Genomic DNA, 8,947 nt, shown 5'->3' with positions numbered 1-8,947 from the left:
GGTTTTCTTTTTGTACCTCATTTGTGGGTAGTCAGCTGCATTACAGCTGTAGATCTTTTAAGGGTAATGTATAAAAGAGCTGGGCCAGGCTGTGATTCTGAGAGTAACTGCATTGTACTGTTTTTTTTTACTTCTTGGAAACCGAACAGTTGAAGCAGTTGTCGGGGAAGTGAGTTTACTGCATCGTGCAGTAGTCATGTTATGCTGTGTCATAATATACATAAAGAGATCATACTTGTACATCCCAATCTGGACTCTTGTGAAATGCACATATATTAAAAAGGAGCTGTCATAATAATTTTTCAAAATTGACATCTGCGTGTTCTTTTAAGATTGCATCAGTTGGCCACAGGATGACATCTGCTCTTTCCCTGTCACTGTCTTATCACGGTTCTATTGTGCCAGGGTCTGGTTTAATATATTGCACGTTTTTCAGGCTTCAGAGGAAATTCCTTTAAAATGTGTATACAGACTGTGTTGAGTAACTCAAGGAATGCCCTTTATAACAGTGTCAAGTCATGGTATCATAAAGAAAGCACTTTTGAGTTACTTATTCTAAAGGCAAGCCTTCACATCATCTGCTAGCTTTTTTTATTCTTTTGTGTGTATGTTGACTGACCACTGCAGACAGTACTACTGCAAAGAGAAGTCATTCTCCCCTATAGTTTTTTGTTGGTATCTAGTGTTTCATGCATGAAAACTCTGGTCATTTTTTACGTTTTAGATCTCAAAAAGAGGCAAATCCAATGATGATCTTAGTGTTTCACTCTTGCAGTCATCACACTTGGGTTATCCGCCTGCAGGTAGCCCTCAGTCAGCCCGAATACCAGAGTCTTGGGGTTTCTGCGTCGGATGCTGTCGCCTCTTCCATGACGTCAGGGGTATAAAACATGCAGCTGACGCCATTACATCAGCTTTTCTTGCCGCGTGGGAGCCCAAAGCAGAAGCAGTTCGCAAGTGCTGGTTGGCAGCTTCCTGAAATTTTCGTTTTTCGAGTTGCAAACCTGAGGTCTTCTGTCCTTTTTTCTTGCTCTAACCGATGTCAAACAGTTAACAATTGTCTTGTCTATGGAAAGCAAATACCTCATAGATTTTCATTCTTACTGCGTTATCTGTTTAAGCCCAGATCACGACGTTCCTCGCTGTAGGTTTTGTGCCTTAACACCCAAAATATTCATAGTCAGGCTATCTTTGTCACTAAATTCTTTCGCTGTCATTCTCCGTATTCCGAAATGGCTTCGATAAGCCATCCAACTAACTATCTTCCGAAAAAACGTAAGGATAAGGACAGGGACAGACCGCATAGGGCAGTACTCAGTGAGGCGCCTTCGCAGCCCCTAATACCTGCTTCTACAGATTCGCAGGCCTCTGCTGAGACCCATTCGGAGTCCGGTATGCTTCAACTATGGAACCTGCAGATGTCTCTGCCGTGGATGGGTCCGGAGCTGCTGTGCAGGCACCGGCTTCTGATGGTGTATTCCAACCTTCCAATGTTCTTATTAAACCGACATTTTCGTTTTTACCTAAAACTGAGTTTCTCAAGCCCAGAGTTCACACTACGCTTAGAAAACAGACGATCAAAGCGCATGCTCAAGCACCCATGCCACAGAAACAGATCTTTAGAATGGCTGAAGACCTGATAACTTTAATTAGGGGAAGCCAGCCTTCCCCCTCTAAAAGACAAAGTATTGATTTTTCTTCTGATTCTACAGACCATGAGTCCGAGGACTTTGATTACCAGGACATACCCTTATCTACCTATGAGGATTCAGATGCAGAAGATTCAATACCCTCTGCCTCACCTCCAGAGGATTTTTCTTTTGGCGAAACCTTGCATACTTTGAGAGCATTTCCACTGGGAATACGAGGACTACCCTTAGTCCAAAACGAGACTCAGAAAATTTTTAGCCTTGCCACAGCAACAGGCCTCTAGTTATGCCCCCTGTCCTGGACATTGTAGAGGTCTTCATGGAATCCAGTCTTACTCCTGATACTTTACCACCAGCTCCTAGAAAGCCTGACCGGTACTAGAGTACCTGACTCTCACAAATTTCTCTTTAAGAATCCCACTGCAGATCCAGAGACTATTTCCCAGGGACCTAAAAGCATTAAGGCTACTACAGCCAAAAACCCTACCCCTTTAGACAGGGATTCTAGAGATTTAGACAGATTGGGTAAGAAGGTATATACCTCTGCAACTCCTGCCGTCAGGGCTTTGAACTGACAGTTTCACTTGTTGAAGTGCCAGCAGAATATTATGGAACTAATTAAACAAAAAAATATTGTTGCTTCCCGATTGTACAGAAATGATTTGCAACAGTTAATGCATTGTGCAAACCAAGTTAGTAAACCTACTTTGCAGTGTGGTTTTGATGCCTTAGAAGCATCTTGCAGGGCTGCTGTCACTAGGTCTGTACTGGGAAGGTATGTTTGGCTGAAGCAGCAAATCTTGCCAGACCATGTCAAAGCAAAATTACTAGATGCCCCATTAAACCAGGAAAGGTTGTTTGGCACAAAAGCAGAAGTTCTTAAAAAGATGGAGGAAAAAGCCAAATCTATGCAGACTGTTAGATTTCTTACAGGTGCAGCCACCTAGATTCAGTAGGCATCGGCCTTCTAAAAACTGGTCATTCCCAGTCCCTCCCAGGTATTCAGTCCAAACCCAGGGGCAGCAGGCCACCAAGACTACAGTCTCGGGGTCTGCAGAGATCTAAACAATGGAGTGCTCCCTCTGAAACAGGGAGTGGTAAGCCAGCCCCTTAGGGGAAAAAGTACACAATAACTTGTCTGTCTTCCTTCCCAGCAAAGCCCAAGTACTTGCACCCCTAGGAGGAAAACTCACCCTGCATGCACAAAACTGGATGTCCATTACCCAGCACCGATGGGTCCTAAACATTGTATCCCAGGGATACAGATTCTTCTTCCACTCACTGCCAATCCCAAGCGGGCTGCCAGACCTTCCTCCAAACCAGTGGGCAAAGGTTCAAAAGCAAGTACTTTGTCTTCTCAGTATGAGGGCTATTCAACCCATGCCAGTAGAGAAAAGGGGACAGGGTTTCTACTCCAGACTGTTCCTGGTGCCCAGAAAAGAAGGCTCTTGGTGCCCTATTCTACATCTGTCAATTCTCAACACCTCCTTGGTGGTCCCAAATTTCAAAATGTTGACTCTGCAACAGCTTCTTCCTATGCTAGCCAAGGATGGTGGCTAGTCACCCTAGACTTAAAAGAAGCTTATCTGCACATCCCCATAAGGGACTCTTGCAGGAAATATCTGTTTCAGGGAAGGCTCTGTGCACCATCAGTTCTCTGCACTTCCCTTTGGCTTATCTGTTGCACCCAGGGTATTCACAAAGTGCCTGGCTCCAGCCATTGCATACTGCAGGCAGAAAAATAATCAAATTTACCCAAACTTGGATGATTGTCTGATTCAGGTGGACAGTAAGGAATTGCTACTTCAGCGCCTGACATTTGTAAAGAGACTTCTAACGTCTCTGGGGTACACCATCAGTGAAAAGAAATCACAACTGGTGCCCAGCCAAAAAATTGTATTCCTGGGAGCAAGCTTGATCACAACTTCCCAGATGGCATTCCTAACACCAGAAAAAATAGGTTTGACAAACTACTTCAAACTAATGGCCACCAAAACCCAGCTATCTGCAAGAAAAATGCTGCAAGCCCCTAGGGTTCTTGGCCTCATGCATTCTACTAATTCCATATGCAAGACTGCATATGAGGAAACTTCAGTGGTACTTAAAAAGTCTCTGGTGTCAACATTCTCAGGACCTGAAAACACTGATTCCTATCCTTCCTTGTCTAAGGGCAGAGTTCCTTTGGTGGGCAGAGGCATGCAACCACAACAAGGAGCTTCCTTTCACTCTACCCCTCGCTGCCCAAACCCTGACAACAGATGCATCAGGCTATGCGTGGGGGGCTCACATGGCAGGCAAATTCATTCAAGGCAAATGGTGCCCAAGACAAATTTCCCTACATATCAATCAAAAAGAAATGTTAGCTATACAGAATGCTCTGACAGCCTGCAAATACCTTTTCCTTCCAGGACAACTCCTGATAAAGACAGACACCACAGTTATGTGGTAGATAAACAAGCAGGGGGGGACTCATTCCTACCCACTCTGCAGGTTAGCCATGGCCCTTTGGAACACAGCCTTGAGCAACCAAGTGCACCTGCGAGCTCAATGGAACACAGCCTTGAGCAACCAGTTGCACCTGCAAGCTCAATTTCTGCCCGGCAAACAAAATTCACTGGCAGATGACTTAAGCAGAAATCTGTTGGACCCACACAAATGGAAGCTGGAACCCATCTCTTTCAAACTTCTAACCAGTAGGTAGGGGACTCAAGAGGTGGCCCTCTTTGCCTCCCCCCCAAACCATCAACTGAACAAAATTTGCACCAGAAATCCCCATAGCCAAGCATGGAAAGTGGCAGACATATCCTTTACATGGGAAAACCTTTCAATTTATGCCTTCCCCCTCTGCCGCTCCATTCAAAAGTACTACTCAAGATGAAACAGGACAGGCCAAGGACAATCCTTATTGCCCCAGACTGGCCACGCCAGAACTGGTAACCACTCCTACACAGTCTTGACAGCAGTGCCACCCTGGCACCTACACCAGACCTGCTCCCTGCTGTCCCAGCAGGGGGGGGGGACGACGACAGATTTTGCATCCACAGCTGCAAACCCTGAACCTTGCAGCCTGGCTTATTCCCTGAATACACCACCAGCAACCCTCAGTCAACAGCTGATGGATGTCATCCTTGACACCAGAAGGGCCTAGTACTAGTAAATCCTATTCAGAAAAGTGGAAAAGATATAGTTGTTGGAGCCCATCTCAAGGAATGGACACAACTGTGCCCACCTTACCTCAAATCCTAGATTACCTAGCAGAGCTACTCCACAAAGGCCTATCCTTCTCATCCATTAAAGTCTGTACCTCTGCCATCTCAGTTCATTACAGTTCTGAGCCACCTCTATTTTCTCACCCTCTCATCAAACAGTTCCTGAGAGGAGCTAACAATTTAAGGCCCCCGAGGAGAGCTCCCACACCTGCCTGGGACCTTCTCTTTGTACTAGAGAAGCTCACACTGCCCACTTTTGAGCCTGCAGAAGCAGCAGAGTTAAAATTCCTCTCTTGGAAAACAGCCTTACTTCTAGCCATCACTTCAGCAAGAAGAGTGAAGTTACAGACTCTAATGGCTGTGGAATCCTTCATTATTTTCTATATAGGTGATACGAACAACACATTGGAACAAAAGGAGGCCTTGTGGCAGCTCCTATTTGGAGCTGATGTATTCCCAGGGTTGAATGAGGTCATTAATATAAAGTGTTTCCTCATGTACAGATAGTATGAGTTTACATGCATAACTTCATTTGCACAATGGGTGCATGCACATGGTGTGTGTGCATGTGTGTGTGCATGTGTGTGTGCATGTGTGTGTGCGTGTGTGTGTGCGTGTGTGTGTGCGTGTGTGTGTGTGTATACAGGTGAGGAAACATGTACGTTCGCGTACATGTGCAAGGGTTAGGCACATGTTTACAGGTTTACACAGATGTGTGTGTACGCACACACATACATATGCACATTCATATACATATGTATATATGTTTTTTTATTATTAATTCACACATATGCATATAATTATTTGTATCAACAGTTCATTATTTATTATTATTTTTAATTTGTTGTGGTTTTTTTATAGTAAATATTCAAATTACAACATTTGTTACATCATTTCCTGTATCTAAGTATAAATATGAGGGACAGGTGACTGTTCTTGTTTTCTGATGAAGTTCACGTCATTAAAGTGGATGAAAGCGCTAAGTTTATTGTGCTTCATTGTGGTCTTTGGCTTGGATCGTACGTTTTTTCCAGTTTTGTGGTTTATGGTGTGTTTTGCTAGTTTCTTCAGCCCCTGATACTTGCTACTTTTGAGTAGCAGGCCTCTACCAAGACCTATGCAGAGTCCAGTATGCCGCGAGATTCTCAGAGTATTGAACGTGTGGATGTCTCTCCCTTGGATTGGTCTGGAGCCGCTGAGCAGGCACTGGCTTCTGAGGGTGTTTTCAGGCCTCAACATTTTTATATAAAACTGACGCCAGCCTCAAAAACAAGGTCAAAAGCATCTTTTGTCTAAAAAACCGACGCATGAGCCACGTGCTCAGGCCCCTATGCCTAAAAAAAACAGATGATCAAAATAGATGAGGACTTAATTACCTTGATCATGGGTTCCCAGCCCCCCCCCCCCCGCTAAGAGACCTAGGCAAGACATTGATTATGAATCTTCAGATCATGTTTCCATTTCTTCTGATTCCTCTTCTGATCAGGAATTTTCCATGCCACCCTATGAGGATTCTGATGTAGAGGAATCCATCCCATCTTCATCTCCTTCTGAGGATTAATCCTTTGAAGAAACTTTGCATACTTTAAGGGAACATTTTCACTGGAAGAGTCAGGACTTCTCTGAATCAAAAAAGAGGCTTAGGGATTTCCTTCTTCCTCAGCATAGGCCTTTGGCTATACCTCCTGTATTAGACATTATTGATGGTGTGTTTTCTGAATCAGGCATGGCTCCTGATTCCCTACCTCTGGCTCCTAGTAAGCCATACAGATATTACAGGGTTCCTGACTCCCACAAATTTATTTTCAAAAGTCCTGCTGCTGACCCTGAGACTATTTCAGAGGGCCCCAAGGGTGTTAGGCCTCTACAGCCAAAAATCCTACCCCCTCTGATAGAGATTCCAGGGCACTGGATAGATGGGGAAAGAAGGTTTATATGTCTGCTACCTTGGCAATCAGAGCCTTAAACTGCCAGTTTCATATCCTTAAATATCAACAGCATGCTATGGGCCTACTGAAACAGAATATGATGTTGATTTCTGATTGTGTGGAAAATAAAGAATTACAGGAATTATTGCATTCAGCAGAACAGGTTGGAAAGCATACTTTGCAATGTGGTTTTGATTCCTTGGAGGCCTCTTGTAGGGCCACAGTTACTGGATCTGTGATTAGAAGACATGCCTGGCTCAAGGAACAAAATCTGCCTGATCATGTTAAAGCTAATTTGTTGGATGCCTCCTTGCAGCATGACACTCTGTTTGGTAATAAGGCAGATGAGGTTTTAAAGAAAATGGAAGAAAAAGCTAAATCTATGCAAACTGTAAAAGATTTCTTGCAAGTGCAGCCACCCAGGTTCAGTAGGCACTGGCCTACTGATAATTGGTTCTGTGTCCAACAGAGCCACTTAAGGCAAATCCAAAAGGCTCCAGATACCAATCACAGGGTTCTTACAGGTCAAAGCAATGGGGTGCCTCCACCTCCAAATCTGGAGGAAACAAAGGACAACCCTACAGTAAGCAGTCTAAATGACTTTCCTCTACCATCACCAAGCACTTATCTTTTGGCAGCCCCCATGGGGAGGGGAAACTAGCACTTCATACAAAAAATGGCAGTTAATTACCCAGGACAAGTGGGTATTGAACATAGTATCCCAGGGGTACAGATTTCATTTCCATACCTTGCCAATTCCAATCTGATTGCCAGATCTGCCACAAAATCAGTGGGCAGAGGCTCAGAAACAAGTTATGTCCCTCATGGATGTGAGGGCTATTGAACCAGTACCAGAAAAGGAAAAAGGACAAGGCTTTTATACAAGATTTTTCCTGGTACCTAGAAAAGACATTTCTTGGCGTCCAATACTGGATTTATCGATTTTGAACATGTTCCTGGACATTCCAAAATTCAAAATGCTGACTTTACAACAGCTACTGCCTATGCTGGGCAGAAATGCTTGGTTAGTGTCTCTAGACTTAAGGCATACCTGCATATCCCAATAAGTGAATCATGCAGAAGATACCTCCGCTTCAAGGCAGGTGTTTTGCATTACCAATTCTCTGCACTGCCCTTTGGCTTATCTACTGCACCCAGGGTCTTTACAAAGTGCCTGGAACCAGTAATTGCATTCTGCAGACAGAGGTATACAAATTTATCCTTATCTGGACAACTGTCTCGTTCAAGCAGAGGACAAGGACACTCAACAACTGGCGTTTGTAAAAAGGCTTCTAACATGCCTGGGGTACACAATAAATGAAAAGAAATCCCAACTGGTACCCTCTCAAATAATTACATTCCTGGGTGCAAGCTTGAATACAACTGCCCAGATGGCTTACCTTATGCCAGACAAAGGCAACCGACGGTATACTTCAAACAAATGGCAACAAAAACCCAGTTATCTGCAAGACAAATTCTGCAGGCTTTGGAGTTCATGGCATCCTGCATTCTACTAATTCCATATGCAAGACTGCATATGAGGAAACTTCAATGATACCTAAAAAGTTTATGGAGCCAACATTGTCAGTCTGGAAACAATGATACCTCTCATTCCCTGCCTACAACAGGAGTTTCTTTGGTGGGCGGAGACATGTCACCAAAACAAGGGACTGTCATTCACTCTACCCCCTGCCACCCAAACCCTAACTACAGACGCATCAGACTGTTTGGGGGGACCACCTGGCGGGGAGATGCATTCAGGGCAAATGGAGCCCAAAACAAATGCATGTGCATATCAACCAGAAAGAGATGATAGCTGTTCAGAATGCTCTGACAGCCTTCAAGGACTTACTTCATCCAGGACAACTACTGATAAAGACGGACAACACCACGGTTATGTGGTAAATAAACAAGCAGGGGGTACACATTCCTACCCCCTTTGCAGACTAGCCATAGCATTGTGGAGCACTGCTTTGACTTACCAAGTACATCTTCAAGCTCAGTTCCTGCCAGGAAAACAAAATATTCTGGCAGACCTAAGCAGAAATCTTATGGACCCACACGAATGGAAACTGAATCCACAAATCTTCAGTATGTTAACATGGAAATGAGGGAGCCCAGACATAGATCTATTTGCCTCTCCCCAAAATTATCAGCTGGA

General features: G+C 44.2%; 1 protein-coding gene across 1 annotated transcript in view; it reads left to right on the top strand.

The window, feature by feature from the left end:
- TNPO2 (transportin 2) overlaps nucleotides 1-312 on the top strand; it is a gene marked incomplete in the record, with an annotated part of 2,382,582 nt that extends 2,382,270 nt beyond the window's left edge. The window contains 1 exon segment of the mRNA XM_044084755.1: nucleotides 1-312. This exon segment is cut by the window's left edge and continues 1,821 nt beyond it.
- Nucleotides 313-8,947: the final 8,635 nt, after the last annotated feature.

Source organism: Protopterus annectens, chromosome 9.part0, assembly GCF_019279795.1.
Source record: "Protopterus annectens isolate FY-2018-M chromosome 9.part0, PAN1.0, whole genome shotgun sequence".
Taxonomy (NCBI): Eukaryota; Metazoa; Chordata; order Ceratodontiformes; family Protopteridae; genus Protopterus; species Protopterus annectens.
Note: the sequence above shows the minus strand (reverse complement) of the source record. Positions and strands in the feature narration are given on the sequence as shown.